The sequence below is a fragment of the Odocoileus virginianus genome, chromosome 8 (genome assembly GCF_023699985.2).
Source record: "Odocoileus virginianus isolate 20LAN1187 ecotype Illinois chromosome 8, Ovbor_1.2, whole genome shotgun sequence".
In the NCBI taxonomy this organism is placed as follows: Eukaryota; Metazoa; Chordata; class Mammalia; order Artiodactyla; family Cervidae; genus Odocoileus; species Odocoileus virginianus.
Genome location: NC_069681.1, coordinates 50,019,194 through 50,046,052, shown reverse-complemented (window position 1 = coordinate 50,046,052; position 26,859 = coordinate 50,019,194). Strand labels below are relative to the sequence as shown.

At 35.6% G+C, this 26,859-nt stretch overlaps 1 long non-coding RNA gene across 1 annotated transcript in view; it reads right to left on the bottom strand.

The window, feature by feature from the left end:
* Positions 1-1,745: 1,745 nt before the first annotated feature.
* The window catches only part of LOC110150050 (uncharacterized), a 31,319-nt gene continuing 6,205 nt past the window's right edge, over positions 1,746-26,859 (bottom strand). The window contains exon 3 of the long non-coding RNA XR_002317629.2: positions 1,746-1,827. This is a non-coding gene — a long non-coding RNA (uncharacterized lncRNA). The remainder of the gene's footprint in view (positions 1,828-26,859) is intronic.

Sequence of the window (26,859 nt, the reverse complement as noted above, 5' to 3'; positions counted from 1 at the left end):
TCGTCCCCTTCTCCTTCTGCCCCCAATCCCTCCCAGCATCAGGGTCTTTTCCAATGAGTCAGCTCTTCACATGAGGTGGCCAAAGTATTGGAGTTTGAGCTTCAGCATCAGTCCTTCCAGTGAACACCCAGGACTGATCTCCTTTAGGATGGACTGGCTGGATCTCCTTGCAGTCCAAGGGACTCTCAAGAGTCTTCTCTAACAACACAGTTCAAAAGCATCAATTCTTTGGCACTCAATTATCTTCACAGTCCAACTCTCACATCCATACATGACCACCGGAAAAACCATAGCCTTGACTAGACAGACCTTTGTTGGCAAAGTAATGTCTCTGCTTTTTAATATGCTGTCTAGGTTGGTCATAACTTTCCTTCCAAGGAGTAAGTGTCTTTTAATTTCATGTCTGCAGTCACCATCTGCACTGATCTTGGAGCCCAAAAAAGTAAAGTGTGACACTGTTTTCACTATTTCCCCATCTATTTCCCATGAAGTGATGGGACCAGATGCCATGATCTTAGTTTTCTGAATGCTGAGCTTTAAGCCAACTTTTTCACTCTCCTCTTTCACTTTCCTCAAGAGGCTTTTTAGTTTCTCTTCACTTTCTGCTAAGAGGGTGGTGTCATCTGCATATCTGAGGTTATTGATATTTCTCCCGGCAATCTTGATTCCAGCTTGTGCTTCTTCCAGCCCAGCGTTTCTCATGATGTACTCTATATATAAGTTAAATAAGCAGGGTGACAATATACAGCCTTGTCATATTCCTTTTCCTATTTGGAACCAGTCTGTTGAATTACTACTATGTAATCCAGTAATTACACATCTGGGTAATTTAAATCAGCTTCTCAAAGAGATATTAGCACTCTCATGTTCAGTGCAGTACTGTTAACAATTTTCAAGGTAAGAAAGAAACTTCAATGCTCACCAGTAGATGAATGAATAATGAAAATATAATATAAATATTCACACACACACACACAATGCAATATTATTTGGCTTTAAAAACAAAAGACCTTCTGTGACACATAACGTGTATGAAATTTGAAGGTACTATTGTAAGTGAAATAAACTACACACAGTAAGACAAAAACTGCATGATTCCACATATATGAGGTATCTCAAATAGTCAAATTCAAAGAATCAAAGAATGTTATGGTGATTGCTGGGGGTTGGAGAAAGGAAGAAACGAGGAGTTACTAATCAATGTGCAGAAAGTTTCAGATGATTAAATTCTAGAGATGAAAAAATTTCATCTATTTTACGACATTATACCAGTAGTCCACAACACTGTATTGTACACTTAAACATTTGTAAAGACAGCAGATGTGAGTCTAACTGTCCTACTCTAGGACACTTCTCATGGTCACCAGAGAAGTACTGCTTCACACTTGGAGGATTTGGTGGAACAAGACTTATAAAGCACTGTTCTAAGGTCAGTTGTGATTATCAGTGATTTTTGTAAACATTAATTCAGATGAGTACTTCTCATCATTTACTAGGATTCAGATCATTTGGGGATCCTGATAAAATGCACATTCAGATTAAGAATGAGTGGGTACTGAAATTCTACATTTACAATGAGCTCTTAGGGGACTAACGTGGACCACACTGTGAGAAGCAAGGTTTTATATCATTTAATTCAAATCTCCTTTGTTTCACATAAACACTGTAACATATATTTTGGGCCACCCCCATATATCAGTAAATACAATAAATTGTACTTTTACTCAAGTTACCTTCATACTTACTGTTTCTTAAGCACACTAAGAACTGAATATGGTGGTAAGGCAGCCAGGTTTGTATGTACTGGCAATCATTAGAGAACATTGCCTGTAATAAAAAGAAAGTTCTAGATAGTATCTAAAAAGAAGATTATTAATGGTCAACAAAAAACGTGCTGTAATAATCACACAGTTTATTTCTATGAGAATGAACTTAAATACTGACTTGTATTACTAATTTCAGAAAAAAAAAAAAGATACCCTGAGTCCATATTAAGTATTTCCCATCAACTGATGCATGTTGAAACTATGGTACTGCCACCTCTTGGTAAGAGGTATAGTAGCAAGACAAGTGCTGTCTAAATGATTACATTTTTTAAAAGTAATATAGTTTCACAGTTTTATGTACTCATAACTGATGGCATCAAATTTATGTCATTCCTCTAAAGATAAACCAAGTACGCAGACTCATTTGTGAATATCTTTCCTTGTATTGATGTATTTGGTAAGAAGTTCCTTAGTGTAAAATACTATTTTACTAATCTGTTCCTCTTTATTCTGGTGACACTAACACAAAAGATAATGGTAACTAATTTATTCAGTAAACAGTAGCATCAGTACTCATATTCACTATGAGCAAATTGAGACTTTTTCCTTCTATTCCCTCCACGTAAAACTGAGTCATATGGTGTCAATCTGGATAGCAACTGAAAGAAGGAAAAAGGAACCAGTCACATTTCTTGAAGGAAATTTTACTACTTGGCAACATCCCAGTACTGAATAATCTTTTAATACTACATATGACTTTATAGACTAATTCATCAATTTAGTTAGACAAAACAAAAATCAGTTTTTTGTTTGTTTGTTTTAGAACATGAATTGCAAATAAAATTGTCTACCAAAGTTGGAGAAGGCAGAGAATTGGACAATGTAGGAATGATGAGTGCATCATACTCAATAAAAAATTTGTTCAAATAGTGAATGAGAAAGAAAATGGAAAGATTTTACCCTTAATATAAACAGATACCATATGCAAATTTAGGGAGAAGTTGTTAGATTTTATTTCTTTGAGAAAAATACAGCCATTTAATTTTTATGTAAAACTTTGTTTTATAAATGATGCATTTCTAATTTTTTAAATACACAGGCTACAGATTTGCTACCTATCATATAGAATACAGAATCATAAAACAAGATGTTTTGTTAGAGATCATGTATTTTCTTCTAAAAATTTTACAAATGAACATCCTCAGATCAAATTTATTTGACCATGGTTTCGGTCAAAGCTCCTGGATTAGAGAGTAAATTTAACAGTTTTTAATCTGATATCAATTGATAAAATATACTTAAAAATACTTCAAAACTACCCTTACTGTACAAACTTTGAAATAAAATCTAACTAGGTTGTATCAGTTTTCGTCCTTTATCATATTTCATAATATTGTACCTACTTTAGCTTATAGAACACAAGGTATGTACACATCTATTCATGAATTATTCAAAAGATTTTACAGATTGTTTTTCTTCTTTTCCTTAGATGGTGTTCATTATTTATGTCATATAGTGGATGATATGGCCTCCACTGAATATATTAAAATATTATAACATATTGATAATGTTAACATTTTGATCATTTGTTTATTTCTTATAAGGAACTCAATGTGTATTATGAAACCAGCACTGTAATTCTGCATTACCATTTTTAAGGAATGGAAAGCAAGTGGTATTTGGCACATAACTTGACTTACAGATAAAAGAGAGAATCAAGCATATTTTCCAAATAACAAATAGGAATTACTGATTAAAAAAAGTGATTACACTGGACGACAGTTAATGTAGAAACTTCACTAGACCATGAGTTGTCCAAATATTTGGTCAAATATCATTTTGCTGTTTCTGTGATTGTGTTTTGGGATGTGATTAATGTTTAATTAGGTAGACTGAGTAAAACAGATTGCTATCTTTAATGTGAATGGGCTTCATCCAGTCAGGTGTAGGCCACACTAGAAAAGTCAGTTGACTCTCCCCCAAGTAAGAGTCAAGTATGCCTCAATGGTTTTATTCTATTGGTTATATTTCTCTGGAAAACTCTGAACAAGACCTACTTCTTACACACTGCACCTTTTAACTGAATGAGTGATTTCAATTATATTTTTATATAATTATAAAAATTATATATCCTGTGATTTTAATTATGTTTTTTTAAATAGATAGTTGTTAATACCACCTCGACCATTTATCCTTCCAATGAAAGTATGGTGAGTGGTTATGATCACAGATAATATAAGATAATGTTACCTGACTAATACACTTCAACTTTCAATTAAATATCAATGAACAATCAAAGGGTGTCTAAAATTCAAATAATTATAGGAAATTTGGAGTATGACAAGAAACACTGAGAAATTTCTACCTTTCTTAGACCTCAGCAAATTCTCTGGTAAAACACTGGACCACGATGGGAAAGACAGTAGATTATCATCTAATCACTTGAGCTTATTTCAACTATACTTCAAGTATACTTTAAACTTCTTAAGGAATTTAAACAATTGTTTCTCAATACAACCCCCTTACCTCTCTACATTTGACTATCGATTTTACAGAATTAAACCAGGTACTTTAACCAGGTACTTCAACTCATAACCAGGTATTTTAAAAATAATGTCATTTATTAAAAAAACAAAAAGATATATTCATCTGATGTCACAAACTTGGAAGGCAAAGAGGAAGTGCTTGAATCATCAGCTGGCCACCTACTCTATACCACAAAACATTTACAATCGGAGATTTTTCCCACTGGACATATTTGGCCAGTGACAGATAAAATGGTAGTGACTTCAGCTGTTTATTCTTAGGTGGGCAGTAATTATAACTGAATAGGGCCACAAAAGACCATACATACAGGAAACAAGCATTTTTCCAACATTTTAAAATCCTTGCTAGATTTTAGTCATGTCCATATCATCGGACACAAAATGTATTATTGAATAATGTTTCTATATGTTAAATCAAAACATATTTAGTATTTGTGCTATAGTTTGTCTTATTTCCTATGAAGCATTAATCATAATTATATTGAAAAGGGTCTCTAGAAAATTTTCCATATGTGTGATTGCTTTCCCTTTATCTCTAAGGTAAATATAACAAGAATTCACATACAATAGGCCCTATGTATGAATTGTATATCTCCTCAGAAGTGTCAGAGGAGGTTACCACTTCACTATTACTCTACTTTCACACTTTTAGCCCTGAGCTTCTTTCTAAAATAGCTAGAATCACTTCACTTCCATATTTATTCTGGAGCTGTTTCCACTGCACATTCATTACAGATTACTATGGATGACATGATATGGTGGGAGAGAGAAATGGAAAGCAGTGGTTCCTTACAAATGAACAGGTGCATCTATTACAAGAAAGTTAATAAACTCAATGTACTCTGAATGATGTTTTATATATATATATATATATATATATATATATATATTTTTTTTTTTTTTTTTTTTCATTCTCAGGAGAGAGAGAACCACTAATACCATTAGAATATTTAAAATAAGCTACATGCTTCTGTGTAAGATCACATACTGGGATCAAAGATCCTTACAGACACATGCACAGCTACAGATATATATTAGCAAATATTCAAATTTAAGATAAAGCTTGTGTACATCAATCAAAATGTCCTACAACTTAAGTTTTAAAAGGAGGAATTAATATTAAACAGAAAACGTGAGGAAGCAAAAGAAATTTGTAAATGTTCACAAGATAAAATACATTTCAAATCATTCAAAAACATATCAACAACAGTCTATGAAAAATGTATTCAACTTCAAAGATGCCAGTTTAACGTGTAAGACAGAAGATAAGGACTTTTCAAAAAATCCCGACTACGGACTTTGATTCAATAGCAAACTTAACTTAGATAACACTTATCCCATTCAAAAAGCCAATTTTAAACATTCAATTCAATAATAAAAATACTAAAGCAGTCTAATGACACACACATTGCAGAGTTGTCATTTGCATACCCAGTCATTTGAGGAAAAGTTTTGACAAACTGTGGAAAATTCTGAAAGAGATGGGAATACAAGACCACCTGACCTGCCTCCTGAGAAACCTGTATGAAGGTCAGGAAGCAACAGTTAGAACTGGACATGGAACAACAGACTGGTTCTAAATAGGAAAAGGAGTATGTCAAGGCTGTATATTGTCACCCTGCTTATTTAACTTATATGCAGAGTACATCATGAGAAACACTGGGCTAAATGAAGCACAAGCTGGATTCAAGATTGCCAGGAGAAATATCAATAACCTCAGATATGTAGACGACACAACTTTTATGGCAGAAAGTGAAGAATAACTAAAGAGCCTCTTGATGAAAGCGAAAGAGGAGAGTGAAAAAGTTGGCTTAAACCTCAACATCCAGAAAACTGAGATCATAGCATCCGGTCCCATTACATCATGGCAAATAGATGGGGAAACATTGGCTGACTTTATTTTTCTGGGCTCCAAAATCACTGCAGATGGTGATTGTAGCCATGAAATTAAAAGACGCTTACTCCTTGGAAGGAAGGTTATGACCAACCTAGACAGCATATTAAAAACCAGAGACATTACTTTGTCAACAAAGGTCTGTCTAGTCAAGGCTATGGTTTTCCCAGTGGTCATGTATGGATGTGAGATTTGGACTGTGAAGATAATTGAGTGCCGAAGAATTGATGCTTTTGAACTGTGTTGTTAGAGAAGACTCTTGAGAGTCCCTTGGACTGCAAGGAGATCCAGCCAGTCCATCCTAAAGGAGATCAGTCCTGGGTGTTCACTGGATGGACTGATGCTGAAGCTGAAACTCCAATGCTTTGGCCACCTCATGCGAAGAGCTGACTCATTGGAAAAGACCCTGATGCTGGGAGGGATTGGGGGCAGGAGGAGAAGGGGACAACAGAGGATGAAATGGTTGGATGGTATCACCGACTAAATGGACATGGGTTCTGGTGGACTCCGGGAGTTGGTGATGGACAGGGAGGCCTGGCGTGCTGCGATTCATGGGGTCGCAAAGAGTCAGACACGAATCAGCGACTGAACTGAAGTCACAAAAGTTAAGAATAAAAACAAACTAATAAAATAGGGAAAGAGAAGCCCAAAGGGAAGAAAAAGACTCAAAGAGCAACAAATGGAAAGCTGTAGGTTTCCCCCGAAGCTAAATTAATACGAAATAGAAGAAAAGATGGGTTGTTGGTGTTAAAAGCACATCTCAATCCTATGTGAGTGCAGTGGTGATTGGCCACAGTACATCCCAGGGTATTCTGCAGTAACAAGCTTAAAATCTCATGGATTAGCACTGCAAAAGCTTATTTCTCACACTAGGAATATACAATGTTGGTAGAATTTTTAGCTTATTATGGTTATTCTTGGATTTTAGCTGATAGTAGCTTTGTCTTAACATTTGCTTCTAAGATCACCTTGGCAGAAGAAAGAGAATATTAGGAACTATTCTTAGGCTTTGAAAAACTCCAGTGGAAGTGCCACATATCACTTGTGCTAACATTTATTGAACAAAATAATCATACTATTGTGCTCTATTTTATATCCTATGCTATTCTTTTTTTTTCCTTTCTGTATTCCACCTTAGTTTGGCATTAAGTTTCCCAACACACTTGTAGAACAGACCCTACAGTAGGGGTCAGAGTGCTTGCTGAGCATAAAAATTGTCTCAGAGTATTTTAAGACATCTTTCAAAACCTGTTTGAAAAAGTCTGAGTATTGCCTGCAGTCTGTTTGTTGCTGAGTTGTGTCAACTCTTTGCGACCCCACGGACTGTAGCCCACCAGGCTCCTCAGGCAAGAATCCTGGAGAGAGTAGCCATTCCCTTCTCCAGGGGATCTTCCCGACCCAGGGATCAAACCTGAGTTTTCTGCATTGCAGGTGGATTCTTTACTGGTTGCCTGCCAACTGCACTTCTAAAAAGCATCACCTGTGGTATTTATATAGGTGGTCTGGGTATCTAAATTTGAGCAGACTGAAAAACAAACAACTAATCTTTAATGGTATCTCAAAGAGCCAATCTCCTTTGTCTCTCTTCCCTTGCTCCACTCCCTGGGAGAAAACCAGATCAGAATCAAGGCAGAAAATCTCTATGTGGTAATGTCAGTTGAAGCTTTTAAGCAAAGGGGCTAAGAGAGAAAACATTCTGTTAATGGACTTCTAAAACTTCTGTGAGTATTGCTAGATGACTTCTTCTCTTTCTAGAAATTATTTTCTCTCTTTACTCTAAAAAGCTTTCAAGAAAATGGAATGCTATCCATCAAAAGTAGTCTTCTCTTCCACATGTGAAGACTAAATGTTAACAGGATGGAACATAAGATGTAGTTCCTACTAGGAAGATCAGTTAGCATGATTCCAGTATAGGCAAAATATGTTTTTAAAACTTTTTGATGTTCTACATTATTTCACAAGACATCTTTCAGGGATGAGGCTCAAACTGCAAGCTCAGTATATTAAATAGCATTGGCTCACCGATTATATTTTTTTCTTCATAACAAATCCAAATAACCTCAGAAAAGTCTAAACTGGTATTTTAGTCTGTTCAGGTTGGTATAACAAACACAGCAGACTGGATAGGCTGTAAATAACAGAAGTTTATTTCTCACAGTTCCAGAGCCTGGAAGTCCAAGATCAAGGCACTGGCAGATTTACTGCTGTGATTCCTAGTTCATAGACTGCTCTATTTTCACAATATCTTCACAAGTGAGGAAGAGATGAGTGAGCTCTCTGTGATCTCTTTATAAGGGCACTAATCTCACTCTTAAAAGAGATCCACTCTCATGACCTATCACCTTCCAAAGGCCTGACCTCTTGATACCATCCCATTGGGTTTAGGATTAACATGGATTTGAGGGGAACAGAAACATTCCATTCACAGCACCTGGTAGGGGTCTGACCCTACCAGATTCCTGAATGAAAATTCTTGGCTCTGAGACTATAGTTATACTCATCTTAACTAACATGCCTTCTTGCATGCATGTATGCTCAACCACTCAGTTGTGTCCAGCTCTTTGTGACCCCATGGACTGTAGCCCTCCAAGCTCCTCCATCCATGGGATTATTCAGGCAAGAATACTGGAATTGGTTGTCATTTCCTTTTTCAGTGTATCTTCCCAACCCACAGATCGAATCCACGGCTCCTGTGGCGCCTGCATTGGCAGGCAAATTCTTTTACCACTGAGCCACCTGGGAAGTTCCAAAATGACCTTCTTGCTGATTTATAATTTAAGAGGTTCCAGTATATTTTGATTCTTGTTTCCTTCACTTCTTAAAAAATCACCTATTTTAAATTCTCTGCAAGAGAGTGATATTTCTGTCCATTCTCCAGCTTTCTATAATGTTCTCTAGCTTTCCACATTATTAAATCAACTGTCTTTACATATTTTATTTCCATTTCTCCATATAGCAATCTATATGGAGTAGTTCTACATCTCCTAGACTTATCAAGCTCTCTGTCCTTAGCTGGTTAATTGTTTTCCTACTGAACTGTTAATTTTTCTTTTTTTCTTTTTTTAAGCATTTAAAGCATTCTCATTGTACTGCTATCTTAATGAGTGATTTTGAATTTTTACATATGCATATTTTATACCAAACTTATATAAAATTATATTTACATGAGCATCCCGTTCTGTACTGAATAAATCTACGATGCATATTTTACTCTGCAATAATGTATGAAATTAGTCATCTCCAAATATCAAGTATGAGTGAGTGTTCTTCACACAACTGAATGAAAAGAAACTGCTGGTCTGTTTGTTCCTTCATTCATTCTTCTCTAACCCGCTTTATTCATACATATATTTGCTTGTCTAACAATCATTCATTGACCATTCATAATGCTAGGTGATAAATAAAAGTAAAATAATATGAGTTATGCAAGCATTTCAGAATTACTAAAGTTTAGCTTTCTCTTGTAAACTTTTTTTTTAATAGAAGTGTATTTGATTTACAACATCACAGTTTCAGGTGTCCAACATATTTATAGGCTATCCTCCATTTAAAATCATCACAAAATAATGGTGATTTTAAATAAAATAATAATGGTTATTATATTTCACTATAATATACAATATATACTGACAGCCAATGCATTTTATATATAGTAGTTTGTACCTCTGATTAAATTTAAATATTGTACAGTACTGTTTAAATATGAATAGCACACAGAGTTTTGGAGATGAAATGAAAAGTGACTGAAAAGTAGTTGAGCCTAGAAAAGAAACATTCTTAACTTCTCAGTAATGAGCTTGATTATTATCCCCAAAGTATTTTAACATTGAACTATTTCCAACAAAGGGACACCATGATCATATCTGAATTTTAATAAAAATCACCCTAGTAGCTAAATGAAAAAATGGCTTTAAGGGGATTAAATCAAGATAGAAAATAATCTGAGAAAAATATTAATTAACCATGATAGAAATTATGAGTTCCTGAACAAAGAAGTAGAAATTATTCAAGTACATTTATAAATATGAAGGGAGTAAGAAAGGACCCAAATTGAATGAGGAATGAAGAAAGAATAAAGATTCTTACTGACATGCCTCTCAATCTCTACTTCTCTAGACTCCATAACTTGTTAAGTCATCATGTGACAAGGCAAGAAGAAAGAGAACTGAATATACATATTTCAGCCTGTGTGAGATAATGTACTAGGAACCCTGCGTGTACATGCAGGCAGGTATATGTATGTTATCATATCTATTGCCCGCAGAGTTGTGACTGCTATCTGAAGAGCCTTTCTTCCTCCCCTGACCACAGATGGCGTGGGGTGGGGAAGGTGAGGGCATGTTTATGGCTCACTATATGGTGAAAAGTGGCACTACTGAAAATAGATTCTCCATGGTGTTGGGGGAAACCACCCACAGAGAGGATGGTCACCTCAGGATGCACAACAGTCGCCTAAGAGAGAGCCAGGTGAGGAGCCTCGCGTGCGGCGACCTTTTGTGGAGCCATCAGAGGAAGTGTTGGGGGCAGTGCAGAAATTCAAGTGGTTCTGGAACTATGAGCTGGCAAAACCATCTTTTGTCAACAGCTGGGACTGGAAGCCGCCATATCCTACTGCAGTCCAGCACTGAAGAAACCTCAACCAGCAGGAATTAGCACAGAATTCACTCTACTATGGTGCAGTCCAGCACTGGAGAAAGTTTTGCCCTTGGGGAGACTTGTGACTGAGACAAAATGGACAGAACTGTATCGCACTAGTTGCACATTTAGCTGTAGACCATGCTTACCCAACAAGACACTGCTTTGATTTGCAGTAATTAGAGAAACGTTGACCCACTAGAAACTATTCTGTGCTCCATCTAAATGTTAATAATATATATTCTTACTTCTACACCCTTCCCAGATATCACAGTACACTGTCTTCCCAACTGAATGTCTGGAGAAATTCAGTAACTATGAAACATGTTCTTTCATATTATAGAATAATACATAGTGTACACTGGCTGAAGCTAATTGCTGGCAGGACATATATGAGGGAAAGTCATTACTTGTTCATGAAACTGAAATCAAAACATCACTTTTAGATTTTTTTTTTCTGTAGGTCACAGTTGTTAAAGAGCGGATGGTCAACCAGTCCTTGAGATGATAAAGGACACTGGATAGCAACTGAAGATATTAGCAGGGGCTTTTGTCTGCTAACTCTACTCTGGGCCACCTTCACTGACATAATCTATTGAAACTGGATCACCCACCATAAACCAGCTTAATGAGAGATTCTACATATTCCATTGATTTAGGTGGCTTTCCCATATACATTTAACATTCATCAAGCTAAACTGGAATCTTGAGTTTGCAGTTAACTAATTTAACCCATGTGAAATATTACTGTAGCCTATTTTTGTAGCCCATTTAAAGTTCGGCCTACAACCCAGGTTTCTCCGATTCCAAAGTCTAAACTCTTTCTGCTATATTTCATATGTAAATTAAGATTTGAAAGTAAAACAGTGCGGGTGGAATTAAAAAATGCATAAAAGTCTTTACCCAGGAAGGGGCAGAAAAGAGGAAAGAGAGTACACAGATGAGGTGGAAGTAGAGAGATGTGTATGGAGAGGTTCTAACACTTGTATGTGTAAAGTGCATTCAGTCCTTGAAAGCTCAAGATTGAATCAGACATATTCAGAATGCACAAGATTCTCTAGCCATGGGATCTAGAGAATGTTATTTGACTTCTTTAAATAGAATTAGTAAACTTATTTCAGCTCAAATTTATGTAAAGCAAGGATAATTACAATACATATTTAATATGACCATTGTAAGAATTATACCACTGCTTTCTAACTTTCACTTTACTGTACACAGAGAAGATGATATGTTTATGTCCCAATGAGTCAAACACGGAACTCTGCTCAGGCTCCTTCAGATTGCTACCTGACACATCAACAGCCGAAAGTATCATTAACATAGAATATCTGGAACTTTCCGTGACACCTTAATTGTGAAGGCATTATTTAGATAAAGAATGCATAAGGCATATTACTTGAAACACAGTAGGTTATCAGTGAATAGTAGCTATTATTATAGAAGATTTTTCCTGTGATTAAATGGGTCAAATTTTTCTGCTTCATGTTATTATTTAGGGTACCATAAAGTATATTTATCTTTCCTCATAGATCAGTCGTTAAGGAATCTGCCTGCAATGCGGGAGAACTGGATTTGATTCCTGGGTCAGGAAGATCCCCTGGAGAAGGAAATGGCAACCCACTCCAGTATTCTTGCCTGGAGAAACCCATGGACGGAGGAGCCTGGCAAGTTACAGTTTATGGGGGTGCCAGAGTTGGACACGACTTAGTGACTAAACCACCAAAGTATATTTAATAAAATGAAAAATCCCTCTCTATTTGGAAGATCACATCAAACCCCATATTTATTGTTAGGAATAAACACATCCCTCAGGTACATTCATTTTTCAATCATAATATGTCCCAATTATTAGGAATTGGCATGTTACCTGAATTCATCTTTAGGACATCTGGCCCTAGAAAAATTTTTTACTATAAACATTTTCTTATCTTATTCCTTCATGTTGCCTCCTATAATGATTTTTGATGATGAAACAACCAGAGCAACAATACCTGTCTTCTTTCTTACTTAAACTTCTTAAAAATATTTTTTCTTTATGCTTTTTTTTATTCCTAGAGGAGTTCAAGATTTCTTCATGTTTTTAAAGAATTTTGTCCCTCCCTTATGCAACTGATGAAAGCTGTGAGTATGTGTGTTTGTATGTGTTTATTCTCTTCACTTTCTCAAATTTTCTTCTTTATAAAATGTTGACTACATTAAGTAGACACCATGGTAACATAGTTGTCTGAAACTTCTTGTTCTTAAAATTTAACAAGCTATAATATTTCCCTCAGTAAATCTTCTCTTCATCTTTATGTTCACCATTTAAAGTGATATTAAATATGATTCTATGATTCTCACACATTACACACGGGATGATTATGGTTTACAAAATTTATAAGGCATGTAAGAAAACTGAGGGACATATAAGTAATATGCTTTTCCTTAGATCACTAAATGTTGACTATAACATACAAGATTAATCCTTGGATGAATAACCTTTCAATTCACGTATGGTCTCCCAAAATAAATATTCTACTTAGTTCAAGCTCATCTCAAAACTGCATTGAGATGAATATTATAATTCTCATGCGATTCTCACAACTACTTTATATAGTTTGAATTTATCTCATATGTTTCTTGTCTGTTCATTGCAACATAAATTTAATATTCTCTTTCTTCCAAAAATGACACTTAAATAACGCCAGTAGAGCGAAGTAAGCCAGAAAGATAAAGACCATTACAGTATACTAACACATATATATGGAATTTAGAAAGATGGTAACGATAACCTTATATGCAAAAAAAAGAAAAAGAGACTCAGATGTATAGAACAGACTTGTGGACTCTGTGGGAGAAGGCGAGGGCGGGATGTTTCAAGAGAACAGCATCGAAACATGTATATCTAGGGTGAAACAGATCACCAGCCCAGGTTGGATGCTTGAGACAAGTGCTCAGGCCTGGTGCACTGGGAAGGCCCAGAGGGATGGGGTGGAGAGGGAGGTGGGAGGGGGGACCGGGATGGGGAATACATGTAAATCCATGGCTAATTCATTTCAATGTATGACAAAAACCACTGCAATGTTGTAAAGTAATTAGCCTCCAACAAATAAAAATAAATGGAAGAAAAAAAAAATAAAAAAATAAAATACCATCACTCAATGTATTATAACACCTATAGTAATTCACATTTCATTTATCTTCAACTATAATGACTAATGAATCTGTGAATTTCTTTTCTTTCCTCAATAAGAACAAGAAATTCTTAATGTTTGAGACTGCTATTTATTAATTTTTTCAATAGTGTCAGGCTCCCTCTTGGGCATTTTGGTAAATCACCTTTGTGAAATAAAAAAATCTTCATCATGAAAAAAATGTATAGAGATATATATTATCAGCATTTTAAAATTAATCTAATAATAGCCACTAGTAATTTCTGTTTTAAAAAAGATTGAATACAGTAAATCAAAATATTGATTACAAAGTAAATCTCTATATTGGAGAAATTAGTAGAGCAAATGCTTAAACTTGCTTTCAAAAGAAGATAAGGAAATGGAATGCTGGCACATGAATACAGACTTTTGCAACAAGGTAAATCTTTTTTTTTCTTTCCCCAATCTAATTGGTGTATCTTGAAAGCATCAGAAAACAGAAAACTCTACAAGTTAGAACTACTGACTAAAAAATGCTTCCAGTTCTTTTTCTTTTTCTTCAGTGTGAAGTTGTTATATATGAATAATTTCTACAAGGAAATCTCTACAAAATTATTATCTGAGTGTTAATTTTTTTCTTAAATGAATGTTTACATATTTTCTTCAAAAAGGTATATGTACTTGCCTTAGTAAAAATCAAATAATTTGAAACTTGTAAAAATCTAGAAGTATTGACTTTTTCTTCATGATTGTAATTCAGTTGTAAATATAAATATCAAATCCTCCTAAATTAATACTAAATGCCTTTTTGTAGGCATTGACTGTTGTGAAACCTGGAGAGAATAGACCTTATCTAGGGAATGTCTGAAAAAGCTACCTTTGCAATTGATGTGCACTTTGGTTTAGCAGATGTCCTTTGCTGATTTAGTCACAAGTGACTTAAATCCTAGCACTGCCTTTCATTCTTCTTTCTTTTAGTCACTCTTTTCACAACCTGGGTCAATCTACTAATGGTTGCTTCAGAAGAAGCAAATAGATGGATGGACACTGATTAATATTTAAAAATAGGAATGCATGAGGCCCTCATTATTTTATGTACAAACTAAAACATACTAGCAAATGTATATAAAATAAACTATGAATCCAAATAGTTTAAGTTAAAAATTCAAAATAAATTAATCCAAGTCAGTTTTTATTAGATATGAGAGACTTTAGTTATACAATTTTTGACCACCAAGTGATAAGGAGGTGTTAAGTCATTTCCAAAGGACACAGTTATAAAATTATATTCAAAATAGAGAAAGAAAAAATAGCAACAATATATGTAAACTTTATATAGAATAAACATATGGTAGGGGCCATGATATTACAACTACTCAATAATAACTACTATGAACTTAATTCTGTCTCCTCAGATTCATATGTTGAAATCCTACCTATCAGCCCATGTTACTGTACCTGGAGACAGGACTTTTGGAAGTAATTACATAAGATTAAATGAGGTCCTAAGGTTGGATCCCTAGCTTGATAGGAGTGTGTCCTTTTATAAGAAGAGGACAAGAGTCAGCTCTCCCGCTCTGTGCCATGAGAAGCCACAGCGAGAAGTTAGTCTTCGGCAAACCAGGAACAGAGGTCCTAGCAGAATCTGACTATGCTGCCTCCATAGTTTAGACTTACAGCCTCTGTAACTGAGAAAAAACAAATTTCCACTGGTTAAGGCACCTCGTCTATAGTCTTTTCTTATGGCATTCAGAGCTAATATAATGACAAATAAATTATGTAAATATTAATCAAGTGCAGCACATATTAAAATCTTATGTAAAATAAATATCACATTAAGGTTGATATTTTTAATACACCACATCATGTGAAAAATAAAAGAAATATTACCTTTTGAAAATAATTCCTGCATATTATCTACAAAGATGTATTTAAATTATGGTTTTTCTGAAATATATATAAAGGTGCTATTTAACTACAAGTATTAAAAAAAAGTTGCTTCTTACAACGTGAATTTTTTTTTTTCATTAAATATGGGGAAGGAGTAAAGGAAGTTGAATTTCCCTAAATAATAAAAGAAGAAAATCTGAATCCCCAGGAAGCAAATTAAACAAAGATTCACTATGGAATGAACCTGAGATGCCAAGGGAGACCAAAGTATTAGCAAAATAAATGGCAGATATATGTTCTCTGTATAGTTGTCAAGGAATTACCTAAGGTTTTTGTTTGATTTTAAATAAAGTGAGGAATATAATGGTAGGTCAAGAAGAAATACTAACAAACTCACCAATAACAGTACTACTGGGGAACATGAGAAATTAAGTTCCTATGAATATTTAAGAAGAAAAAATCATGGAAGACAGTCAACTTTCATAATCCTCAGAGTTTGAGATGTGATACAAAATTATATTTATCTCCAAAACATAGGAAAGCCCAAATGCTATCTAAGACACATGTTAAGTTATCCATTAAACATTCAAGGTATACATATATTTTTGCATCCAATAAAAAATCCTGTCTTTGTTGGCTGAGTAAATAAAGCATGTGCACTCACAGACACACATTGAATCATAAGGTTTTGACTGTCAACAGAACTTACATTTTCTCAATAGTATGCCTTGAATAATTTATACAACTTAAGAAGATCAGAGAAATCACCTAAATAAATAAATTATACGGTTCTCTCCTATAGTGGTTAAGGGGATTGCGAGAAGATTAATACCGTGGCTGTGGTAGTTCATGTCAGTCAGTAAGCAGAAAATTCTCATTTGAATATCACCTCTATTACCTCTCATTTAGTAAAACCCCAGCAGTGAACATGGAAAAAAATCATAGTAATATATGCTGGGAGGCTAAGATTCAATTGGGAAGCATTAAACAGAATAGCAAAGTCATGAATATGTTCTATAAGTCATAAACTAAGCAGTCAAAATTTGATAGTTGGAGTGTTTTAAACATAATACTATAATAAATTAACACATTTTTCACTGAGAATACTCACTTCATAATCTACACTAAAATATGTATATTTTATATTTGCATAAACAATTAATCTAGGAAATAGTGATAAAGCATTAATTATAACATTGTTTTTGATCCAAAAAGTTAACACTTATTAAACTAATTTAATCTATCATACCCATGATAGCAAGGAAGCAATGAAGTTGCATGAACCATCCTTCCCTACAGACAGCAATTATAAAAACTGAGTACAATATGAAAAATAATTAAATACAAAGTAGAGTAAATAAGACAGTAACTGGAGCTTCTCATAAAACTGCTCAATCTACATAGAGTTTAATATTTAATATATACTTCACATTTAATTTTTTAAATTTTTTATTGGAGTATAGTTGATTAACAATGTTGTATTAGTTTCAGGTATATAGCAGTGATTCAGATATACATATATATATTCAGATATACATATATAAGCTTCCCTAGTGGCCGCAATGGTAAAGAGTCTGCCTGCAATGTGGGGGACCTGGATTGGATCCCTGGGTTGGGAAGATCCCCTGGAGAAGGAAATGGCAACCCACGCCAGTATTCTTGCCTAGAAAAATTCGGTGGATGGAGGAGCCGGGCAGGCTACAGTCCACGGGGTAGCAAAGAGTCAGACACGACTGAGCGACTAACCACACCACAACAGTTAATATGAAATGAAAAAGTTACTGGGAAGTTGCAAATTAGTGAAAAGTGACAAAATAAAATGTAGAGACCGTTAGAAGAAGAGGCCAGATAGCATGCTCTTTTTCTGCCATATAAGGACACATAGAGAAGGCTGCCTTCTACAAACCAGAAAGAGGGCCCTCATCAAGAACCGACCCCAGGGGCCAGATCTTGGACTTCCCTCCTGCCTCTACAACTTTGATAAATATTTCTTGTTTAAGCTACACAGTTCAATTCAGTTCAGTTCAGTCGCTAAGTCGTGTCCAACTCTTTATGATCCCATGAATCGCAGCACGCCAGGCTTCCCTGTCCATCACAAACTCCCGGAGTTTACTCAAACTCATGCCCATCGAGTCGGTGATGCCATCTGGCCATCTCATCCTCTGTCGTCCCCGTCTCCTCCTGTCCCAATCCCTCCCAGCATCAGGGTCTTTTCCAATGAGTCAACACTTCGCATGAGGTGGCCGAAGTATTGGAGTTTCAGCTTCAGCATCAGTCCTTCCAATGAACACCCAAGATTGATTAAGCTACACAGTCTGTGTTAATTTGCTATGGCTGCCTAGACTACAATACTTACATTTCCATTATGATTGTTTAAACTTGTGGCTTCAGGGACTTGAAGTGTGGAGAGTAAGAGAACTGATTATTTTTAGCACTGTAGCTCCTTTCCATTTAAAATTAAACTCTATCAGGCATTACTGAGGTATACGGTTACAGGTGGAGTCTTTCAGCTGTGGCCCTTCTGCTGCAAGGCTCCAGAAGTGAGAGGTCCCTTCTGGCTCAAATTCCTCCATAGCTGCCAAGGTTTCCTCCAACTTAGAAGCCCTTTTTGGTAGGGTAACTACAAAACTGTTCAGGTCTCGCTAGCATTTTCTTCTTAACCTAAAATAAACTCACAGAAAATATGCCCTAGACTTGAAAACGGAAATGCAAGCTGCCACATTTGTATCTCTCTTCAAATCTATCTACCTACCTACCTATGTATCTGCCTATCTTTCTCTCTATGTACTGCTGAGGTAGACAGGGGAAAAGCCTGTGTGTTCAGTCACTCAGTTGTGCTGACTCTTTGCAACATCATGGACTTTAGCCTGCCAGGCTCCTTGTCCATGGAATTCTCCAGGCAAGAATACTGGGGTGGGTTGTCATGCCCTTCTCCAGGGGATCCTCCCAATCCAGGAATCGAACGCAGGTCTCCTGCATTGAAGGTAGATACTTTATCATCTGAACCACCATGGAGCAACCTAGCTATTCACTGTTCCAGCCATCATCCTCTCAGGGCCCTGGATGATCTTTTCCCATCTACGCAGGCATCTTCAAACCCACTCAGATTTCTGCAGACCATTTCATTTAACTTCGCTAAGCAACAGGGGTTGGGTAGACCATGCTGGATGTACACCATCCCTCTTCCTATGGCCTGAGGGCGAAATGATTTCATACCATGGCTACTAAACTTCCACCAGGTAGAAAAATTCTACTACTTCTGTGGCTTGTCTCTTGGGTAGAGAATAAGCTCAAGAAATAATAACTCATCCTCTTGTACCAATTCAATATTATTCTACAATTTATACATATATGGATATACTTGTTCATCTTTTTCCGATTATAGTAAACAAAATATGCATCAAGTTGCAGAGTCTAAAGTGTGTAAATACATGAGTATCACGTTATAATGTTTTTGCTTTGTGTTTTTTCATATTTTCATTTCCAGAATTTTATAAATTCTCATTGTCACATAACCTGGGCTTCTCAGGTGGCATGGTGGTAAAGAATCCACTTGTCAATTCAGCAGATGCAGGAGTTTGATCCCTGGGCCAGGAAGATCCCCTGGAAGAGGAAACGGCAACCCACTCCAGTATTCTTGCCTGGAAAATTCCGTGGACAGAGGAGCCTGGCGGGCTACAGTCCAGGGAGTCAGAAGAGAGTCAGAGACGACTGAGCACACACATGCGTTACATAATACCTTTCAGAATCAGAAAAACAAAAGTAAAATGCAAGCAAAGCTTATTACTCATTGTTAAATAAATGATGCAGTATATTGCCTCCCAATTATGATTTCAGTATCTTAGAATTATATAATAAAATTTATATAATAATTATATATAATTAATTATAACATATACTTTTTATTTTCCAAATGGAGACAAATAATGCTGGTGGTTTCACATCATTTAATTAAAAAGAATATGTCCACTAGTTTTATCAGAAAGAATTTCACAGTCTAAGTGGCTTTTACAGTAATTTATAGATGAAATTTTTACTTTAAAAGAAATAAATTTCACAGTTTAATGATAGATTAATACTTAGCAAATGTTTTATGTACACACCATATTAAACTATAACAATAATGAAATTTGACTTATTAGAAAATGAAGTACCTGTATACATACGGAAGAAAAAAACTAATGTTTAGGGTAATTTGAGACCAGAGATATAACCACCAACAAATTCTTAACTTTATTTTGCTGAAAGTCTTGTCATACCACATATTTCTCCTACACATTCAACATCCTAAGACACATATGACAGATAGGATTTTTGTTGATGTGTTTTGTTTAGGGAAATGGAGAAATTTAGTATCTCCATGGCTCTGGAAAGTGAAAACAGTTGTAAAAGAGTTCAAGCTGAGATAGGTTATTTAAAGAAAAGAGGAAATTAGAGCTAGATGTGACAGATTACAATATTCTTAAGAGATTTTGGTGTGCAGGAGACATATATATTTTACAACACAAGTGGAATTTAAGTTGAAGTCAAGATATTCAAGAGAAACTGAGGCTATCTGTGCTGCAGACTCAAAAACTCAGTGGCCCTAAAATAAGTAAAAAAGAATAAAGGTAATGAAATGATAATAATAAACTAGAATACAGATGCATGCATTCAGAGTGAACAATTTCAATATATGTGGAAAACAAACATAAAAGCATATGGTCTCAAATGAGTCAGACACGACTTAGAGACTTAAAAAAAAAAATACACACGGTGACAAGCACTCAGACAAGTGTGAGTTCATGCACACACACACACCCCCTTTTCCCTTTTTTAGTAATAGTACAACATGTCAAAAACACTAGCTTAATAATGTTCTGTTTCTTTAAAATTTTAATTTGGCTGTTGCCCAAACTGCTCTTCTCAAGGACAACTGGTCTATGCACATTTAATTTGACAGAGTACCATTTAGATTCAAGACCAAAACATCTTTCTGAGAGACTATTAAGTATATTTTTAATACTTCTAATCAATACTAGCCAAGAGAGATCCAGACACCATCCATCATTTAGTAAATGCAAAAGAACAGTTTTGAGTGACCCCTAAATATTCATTGTCCAGGTTACACAGCCAACAATGGTACTGAAATGAGAAATAATGCTTCTTTTGGTTCAGAATTGCTTATATTTCAAGTTTAATTCAATACCAAGTTGAGGGAAGTTATGACAAAAGTCTCTTCTACTTGGGGCCATATGCTTCATTGTCATTTTCCATAAATTTTTAAGTCACATTGATCTTATTCAGTGTATAAGAAGAGACTGTCCAAGAGGCATCTTTGAATAGCTTTCTCTTCTTGCAGTTTGTCTTCAGTGTTGCTTATTAGGTTTTAGAAAACTCTTCTCATATGCAAATATCCTTGCCTTTAATTTGTGGATAATTCTTTAAATCTGCTTTATTCTCCTCTATCTGGTATTATGTGTTAGTGTGTAGTCAAAAAACTGAGTGATTAACTTTCATCAGAAAATAAAGTAAGCTTTGACACGAAGTTCCACACGTGAACTGAAAAATATCTCCGGTGTGCTTGAACAAATAATAAGCCTTATGCCCACAATATACCTTGAATGATTTGTTTTCTGAAGTAGCTGTGAACATTTTATTTGCGTAGCTAAGCTTTTCTGGCTCTACTGTAAATTGTCGTTTCTATTTTATTATTTATATTGGAAATACTTTTGATTTAGTTCATAATCTTCCTGCAAAAGAAACACTGTACATTGGTGCTTCTTCATACATTATACATAACAATAAGCAAAACTTACAGCTGTGTAAGCAAAAGAATAGTTAGCTCTACTGCAGTATACAAGATTCAGCCAATTCAGCAAAAGCCTTAAAATTCTAGTAGAAACATTTTCACAGGCTGCACATGTGTTAAAATAAGATCTTCAAATACGTGTGCATATACTTTTTTTTTTTCCCTTCAGAGAAAATTGAATAGTACAATAAATCGAAAGCGGCAAGTAGAAACACGAAGTGCTTGTATTTTGCAGTCATGGTGTTTAGCATGGCAGATCCAAGTCTAAGCTTCCACAGAGCTTTTTTTTTTTTTTTTTCCTTTAAAGGAAAGCACTACTAATTTCAGAGTTCCATACAGGACTGAAACTCTTTCAGTTGAGTATATAGTTGTCATATAAGGGAATTATTGAATAACAGACAAGTCTAAGGAAGTCTGTTTCCCTCAGCTTGTCCAAACTTTAGACAGGTTTATTCCTGACTATAGGCCTCCGACCTTCATTTCTTAGATTATACATTTTAGAAAACCTGAAATTGTAAATGATTTGTCCACTATTTTTAGATGTAAATCTTATATTCTCTTGCAAGCTTTATAAATCCAGGTATACTTTTCTCAAGGATCTGGGAACTCTCTTTGAAATGTAATCATCAAGAAAGGATCTCTGCTTTTCAGTTTCTAAGGGAGAGTAGGGGGCTTCCCTTGTGGCTCAGGTGGTAAGGAATCCACCTGCAATGTGGGAGACCTGGGTTCGATCCCTGGTTTGGGAAGATCCCTTAGAGAAGGGAAAGGCTACCCATTGCAGTATCCTGGCTAGAGAATTGCAGGGACTATACAGTCCATGAGGTCACAAATAAACATGACTGAGCGACACTTACACACACAGGGGGCAGTAGGAGTCAAATTTAGGTAAGTACCAGTTACCAAATACAGATATCCTAAGCAGAGCGATCAACCTCCCTCTCCCCCAACATCCTCTTGTCCTTCTCCATTGGTGTGCTGTTGCTGAGTCGTGTCTGACTCTTTGTAACGCCATGGACTGCAGCACACAAGGCTTCCCTGTGCTTCACCATCTCCCTGAGTTTGCTTAAACTCATGTCCATTGAGTCAGTTATGCCATCCAACCATCTCATCCTCTTTTGCCCTCTTCTCCTTTTGCCTTCAATCTTTCCCAACATCAGGGTCTTTTTCAATTAGGCCGTTCCAGTATAAAAATTCTCCTGCTTTTTCTGTTAGTAGAGTTAAATTCAATCCCTCTGCCCTATTGCAACAGTCTTGACCCATACTGCAACAGGCAAATAAATTCTGCATTGTCTATTTTCCATTCAGCAAAAATTTTTTTCTTTAACAAGTCTTTGTCTAATATCACTATGTGTAATAATCTGTGAGGCATCTATTTCAATAAAACCATAACTTCATGAGTGGTCTAGTAGGACTATATCTGAGTATGTTAATCTGGAGCTTTCCTAAATGCCTAAGTACTTACTAATGATTAGGAACTGGTTTTTTTTATTTAAATATTTATTTTCAACCAGTATAGCCAGTTATTCCTTGGTTTTATTCTCTGGTCAGAACAACAAAAAACATCTATAGAAGAGTCAGCACTAACATTCTACAATATCATTCCACATGTTAACAACTGTCTTGGGCTTCCTTCTTGGGAAATTTATGAAAAGGGATAGATTTCTGTAAATTTTCAGCACACAATTCCCATTCAGATATCCTTGGTCCTCTTTGTTCTTGAAGGGAGAAAAGAGTCTCTAAAAAGTGTAATTTAGTTTTAACTGGATTTTAGACGTTGTACTTATTTTGGATCATATATCCTAATGAGAATTTTATGTAAGCTCTAAAAATTATTTGCTGAAAAATGCACTTCTACATAGACAACTGAAATTCTGTTTAAAATTCAGACCATTGATGGAGGCCCTGGGCTGGGAGATACATATTGCCTAACATGATTCTGCTTCCAATAGGGTCTCCTCTTCACCCTGAATTAATAGGAGTAGCTGCTTTCTGCCACAACACCGGTTCTTCTCCTCTCTGTTGTTACTGCTTCATAAGTCTCAACTTCCTATGTAACCAAAGCTGTTATTTCTATGCTAATCTGGTATTACTACTTAAAAACCCTCCTATAAATTCAGAGATAGCTTACCTACAATATTGTATTTCCCAGGTCAATGACTTTTTCAATCAAAAATGAGTTAAAATTATACTTGAAATTACTAGGATGGTTGCTCTGAAAATCTTCACCAGATTTTCATCTCTGCTTTAACAGGGTTCATTCTTAAATGGTCATTAAGTATTTTTCAAAATATTTTCTATGATTATCTTCTCCATTAAATATTTTTTGCTCATATTCACTGCCTCTTAAAGAATCTGCCTAGAGTTGCTTTATTCACATAGCTAGAATATTATCATTCCATCCATAATAGCTGTTTTGTCTTTACATTCTGCACTTAGTAAATTACTATCAACATAACCAAAAGATCCTCACCAGAGTCCCACAAACTGTATGGTCTGACAAAGTTTCTGTTATCATCAAACCTAACAGAGAGTTTGCTGAATTCTTGCGTATTATATTTCAACCTAGTTAATCTTCACCAAGTGGTTACCTTTCACCCATAGATTTGTTTCTATGGATTTGAGACAGATTGCCAGAGAACTGACTGACAACACTGATCTCAGCATTGAGACCCTGGACTCATGAAGAGAAGATGTGTTCAGTGGATCCACTGGCTCACAACTGACACCTGTCTTATTCCCCTTGTTCTTGTTTTGTTAGTGCATATTTCTGCAGTTTAAAAAATATCTCTAGGCATGTTTCCTGAAGAGTAGTTTTAAAACTCCACAGCCCGATTGATATGTGGGAAAATTTCTCTCCTTACTTGTATCGTATCAAAAAGCCAACTGTTATTATTTCGAAATCAGATATTGACATCGTTTTGTTTTCTTTTATATTCCAGAAATTTCACAGTGTCAACAGGTATTAGCATGCTGTTTAACTATCTGTAGCCTTAACTCATCATAAATCATGCATCTTCTACCGCACACTTGACAGAGCACAGGGAAGATTCACATATCCAGGGCAACTTGATTTCTATACTATGGAGAACAAACTTGAAGGTAATCCACATCTCCTGCTCTTCTCATTACTGTACAGATCTTCCCCTTGAGTGTGGGAAAACATATGATTCACTTGAACCAATGAGAAATGTGATGAGATGAATATGATTATATTTGGTGGCTCAGATGCTCAGATGCCTGCAGTGCGAGAGGCCTGGGTTTGATCCCTGGGTTGGAAAGAATCTCCTGGAGAAGGGAATGGCAACCCACTCCAGTATTCTTGCCTGGAGAATTCCATGGACAGACGAGCCTGAAAGGACAGCCCATGGGGTCGCAAAGAGTCGGACACGACATGACTGAGCGACTTTTACTTCACTACATACTATTATAGAAGATTGCTAAGACTGTGGTAACCATCTGGATAGCATCTTTCTCCCTCTCCTCTCTTTTTCATTTGCTTCCATCTCCCTCTTCCTCTTTCGCTTACTGGATTTGAAGTAGGAAGCTACCACATGTCTTACAGTTACAAGGAAATCAATTATGCCAACAACATGGGAGAGCTCAGAAGTGGACTTTTCAGCACTATAGCCTTGAAATGAGAATTAAACCTAGCTATGCCTTGATTTTAGCCTGTGAGTCTTGAAGAAGATAACACAGTTAAGTTTCTTCTGGGGTCCTGAACTACAGAAATTGTGGAATAATAAACATGTGTTGTTTTAAGCAGCTACATTTACCACAATTTATTATACAGAAATAGAAAATGAATACCCCTATAAATTCTACTTTTTTGTTGCTGCTGTTTTTTGATTTCACTTACTAACATCATCTTTCCACTCTCCCTAGTGGCTCAGATGGTAAAGCGTCTGCCTGCAATGTGGGAGACCCAGGTTCGATCCCTGGGTCAGGAAGATCCCCTGGAGATGGAAATGGCAACCCAATCCAGTATTCTTGCCTGGAAAATCCCATTGATGAGGAGCTTGGTGGGCTACAGTCCACGGGGTCCCAAAGAGTTGGACATGACTCAGCAATTTCACTTTGACTTTCTTCCTTCATGTGGGCTTAAAACATGTCACCCTAATTCTTTCCTTTTTACCATTACAACCAATACTGAGTCATTCTATAGATACTATTTCTTACGCCTTAGTAAGATTACTTCCTTGACTATCCAATCAAGTAATATAAGACTTCCTGAACCCAGAAATTTTCCTCATGCAGATTTCTATTCTAGATAAACAATAATGAGATTTCACATCACAGACTACCTTTGCTTCCAGAACTCCAAAACAATGGAGTTCTGTGTTAAGCCATAATGGAAAAGAATATGGAAAATCATGTATACAGATATAACTGAATCACTTTGCTGTATAGCAGAAATTAATACATCATAAATCAACTATATTTTAATAAAAAATTCTTTTTTCCCATCACTATTTGAAAATCCCTTTCAAAGGTGCATAATCTTAACAGAGTTCTGAATTATTACAGCTATCACGCTATTGACACCTCCCATTACAGGAAAATGTCACAGAGAACAATCAGGTCTTCGATTTTTTTAATGTATATGCTGTAAATAAGCAGTAGTCATAACAGCTTTTAAGGTAATTCAATCATTTTCTCCTCACACTCCATTTCAGTTCAGCACTACATTAGTAAGCAAGTAGTTCCTATTAGTATTTCTGCACATAAACCCATACAACATAAATTTATTGACTTTTCCAATGTTTTCTTCCAGTTGAGGTTAATTTATTTTAAATGAAAATAAGAAAAAAATAGTTTTGTAACAGATGATGCCTATGAACTGCTGTGATGAAAGAATCTAATTTACTTCTGAGGAATCATTTTTAATCAGTAGAAAAATATACATATGTGATTCACTGTATTCAAGTTCTTATTCTGACCAGAAAAAGAGATTAGGGCCAAATCTGACATCTCACTGAAGGTTGAAATAAGCCATCTAAGGTTAATGATGCTATAACTGAGTGGCATTAAACGTTGGTATGCACCAGAAGCACGGGATACAAGATGGCCCGACTTACTGAGTCAGTATCTAAGTAGCTAACACTGCTACAAACAAGAAAATTGATAATGAAATCAATATGTGCTGTAACAAAAATTACTGATCCAAATCTACCAACCCAGTATTTGTTTGTACCGCATTTGACAC